At 34.4% G+C, this 3,174-nt stretch overlaps 1 pseudogene; it reads right to left on the bottom strand.

Moving 5' to 3' along the window:
- Nucleotides 1–1,646: 1,646 nt before the first annotated feature.
- On the bottom strand, nucleotides 1,647–2,465 carry LOC114636040 (annotated as a pseudogene).
- Nucleotides 2,466–3,174: the final 709 nt, after the last annotated feature.

The following is a 3,174-nucleotide window of genomic DNA, read 5'->3' as shown; positions in this document are numbered from 1 at the left end:
TTATCTGGAAAAACAGTTTTAAATCACATTCCTTTACAAATCAAATGGTCTCCTTAACAATTTTCTATTTTTTATGAATTTTAAAAGCAAATTTCTCCTTGTTCATAACTTTCTTTGATTTCTCTTCAGTTTGATTATATTTTATCATTGGCGTTTTAATTTTTCTTAAAGTTTTCAGTATTTTTCCTGAATTTTTCACTACCTTTTTCCACAGTGTTTTCAATTTTATGAGTTTTTTGCCTAGTATATGTTCAATTTTGTCAGGAAAAACTGTTTAAATCACATTCCTTTACAAATCAAATGGTATCCTTATCAATTTTCTATTTTTATGAATGTTTAATACAAATATCTCCATGTTCATGACTTTCTTTGATTTCTCTTCTGTTTGATTATAGTTTATTATTGGCTTTGTAATTTTTCTTCAAGTTTTCAATATTTATCCTGAATTTTTCACTAGCTTTTTCACAGTGTTTTCAATTTTATGAATTTTTTGCCAAGTAAATGTTCAATTTTATCAGGAAAAACTGTGTTAAATCACATCGCAGTGTGATGTTGACATTCTGTAGGTCTTTGCTACCAGTGATGACCGCGACAGTTTTATGAATGTTTTGACAAGTAAATGTTCAATTTTATCAGGTAAAACTGTTTTAAATCACATTCCTTTACAAATCAAATGGTCTCCTTATCAATTTTCTATTTTTATAAATTTTAAAAGCAAATTTCTCCTTGTTCATAACTTTCTTTGATTTCTCTTCCATTTGATTATAGTTTATCATTGGGGTTTTAATTTTTCTTCAAGTTTTCAGTGTTTTTCCTGAATTTTTCACTAGCTTTTTCCACAGTGTTTTCAATTTTATGAATTTTTTGCCTAGTAAATGTTCAATTTTCTCAGGAAAAACTGTTTTAAATCACATTCCTTTACAAATCAAATGCAATCCTTATCAATTTTCTATTTTTTATGAATGTTCAATACAAATATCTCCATGATCATGACTTTCTTTGATTTCTCTTCCGTTTGACTATAGTTTATTATTGGCTTTGTAATTTTTCTTCAAGTTTTCACTATTTTTCCTGAATATTTCAATAGCTTTTTTTTAGTTTTTTCAATTTTATGAATTTTTTGCCAAGTAAATGTTCAATTTTACCAGGAAAAATTGTTTGAAATCACATTCCTTTAAAAATGAAATGGTCTGCTTTCAATTTTCTATTTTTTATGAATTTTAAAAGCAAATTTTCCTTGTTCTTCACTTTCTATGATTTCTCTTCCGTTTGATTATAGTTTATTATTGGCTTTTTAAATTTTCTTCAAGTTGTTTCAATTTTTCCTGAGTTTTTCACTAGCTTTTTCCACAGTGTTTTCAATTTTATGAATTTTTGACCAAGTAAATGTTCAATTTTATCAGGAAAAACTGTTTTAAATCACATTCCTTTACAAATAAAATGGTCTCCTTATAAATTTTCTATTTTTTATGAATTTTAAATGAAAATTTCTCCTTTTTTTATAAATTTCTTTGATTTTTTTTAAGTGATTTTACCTTTATTTCTTATTTCCTTCACTTTAAGCCAATCATTAAATTTCACAGTGATTTTTGGGGTGGGGCAGAAGGAAGGCATCATTCCGAATGATGGAGACCAGCCCGGTGGCCTCACTGGGGAAACTGTAGGAGCAGAGACTGGCAGGCAGGCAGGTAGGTGATGTTCCGAGAGCGGGAGAGCTGGTAGGCAATGTGTTCGGCAGCTGCCAGCTTCCGCAGCTCGATCAGGCCGTCCCCTGCGGTGGCCAGCGAGTTGGCGATCAGCTCAGCTGCCTTGGAGTCACCCTCAGCAGAGATGATGGCTGCCTTCTTCTGCTGCTCAGCCTTTTCCACCACGAATCTGGCTCTCTCTGCTTCCTGATGAGCCACCTGCTTGGCTTCTACTGCCTCTGGGAACTCCTTCCCGAAGGTCAGATGTGTCAGGGACACGTCATCCAGGAGGAGCCCAAATGTTGCTGCTCACTCTGTGAGGTCATCGCTCACCTGCCTGGAGACCAGCTCTCGCTGGGTAATCAATTCTCCAGCATCAAACCGAGCCACCACGGACTTGAGGATCTCTGTGGTGATAGACAGCAGCACCCGCTCATCACAGTCGTCGCAGATGCTGGTGTAGATACGAGGGAGCTGGCTGGCCACTGGCCGGAAGAGGATGCGCAGTGTGATGTTGACGCTCTGTAGGTCTTGGCTACCAGTGATGACCGGGACATTCCGTGGTCGAGAGCGGCACTCAAAGATAATTGGTTTCTGTACCCAAGGGATGAGAAAGTGAGTCCCTTCCCCTCCCACAATGTCCTGTACGCCACGGAATCGGTCAAAGATGACAGCTCTGTGTCCAGCATCCACATTATATAGAGCAGAGTTCACCACGCCTCCTGCAACTGCTAACGCCAGGCCGAACTTTCCGATGGACTCAAACACTTTGGCAGCCATGACTCCTTCTGTTGCTTCCACTCACACCTGCTTTCACTCTGACCTCCACATGAATTCCCCAGCTTGATATTTCTTTTGTTTGATTTTTCCACAGTGTTTTCAATTTTTTGAATTTTTGCCAAGTAAATGTCCAATTTTATCAGGAAAAACTGTTTTAAATCACATTCGTTTACAAATCAAATGGTCTCCTTATCAATTTTCTTTTTTTTATGACTTTTAAATTCAAAATTCTTCTTGTTCATAACTTTCTTTGATTTCTCTTCCGTTTGATTATAGTTTATCATTAGCTTTTTAATTTTTCTTCAAGTTTTCAATATTTTTCACTAGCTTTTTCCACAGTGTTTTCAGTTTTATTAATTTTTTGCCAAGTAAATCTTCAATTTTATCAGGAAAAACTGTTTTAAATCACATTCCTTTCCAAATCTAATGGACTCCTTATCCATTTTCTTTTTTTTATGAATTTGAAGTGCAAATTTCTCCTTTTTCATAAATTTCTTTGATATCTCTTTTGTTTGATTTTTCCACAGTGTTTTCAGTTTTATGAATTTCTAGCAAAGTAAATGTTCAATTATATCAGGAAAAACTGTTTTAAATCACATTGCTTTACAAATCAAATGGTTTCCTTATCAATTTACTATTTTTAATGATATTTAAGTGCAAATTTCTCCTTTTTTAAAAGTCTCTTTGATATGTCTTTTGTTTGACTTTT

The sequence above is a fragment of the Grammomys surdaster genome, unplaced genomic scaffold (assembly GCF_004785775.1).
Source record: "Grammomys surdaster isolate TR1022 unplaced genomic scaffold, NIH_TR_1.0 121416, whole genome shotgun sequence".
In the NCBI taxonomy this organism is placed as follows: Eukaryota; Metazoa; Chordata; class Mammalia; order Rodentia; family Muridae; genus Grammomys; species Grammomys surdaster.
This window is presented reverse-complemented; position numbering and strand designations above follow the sequence as displayed.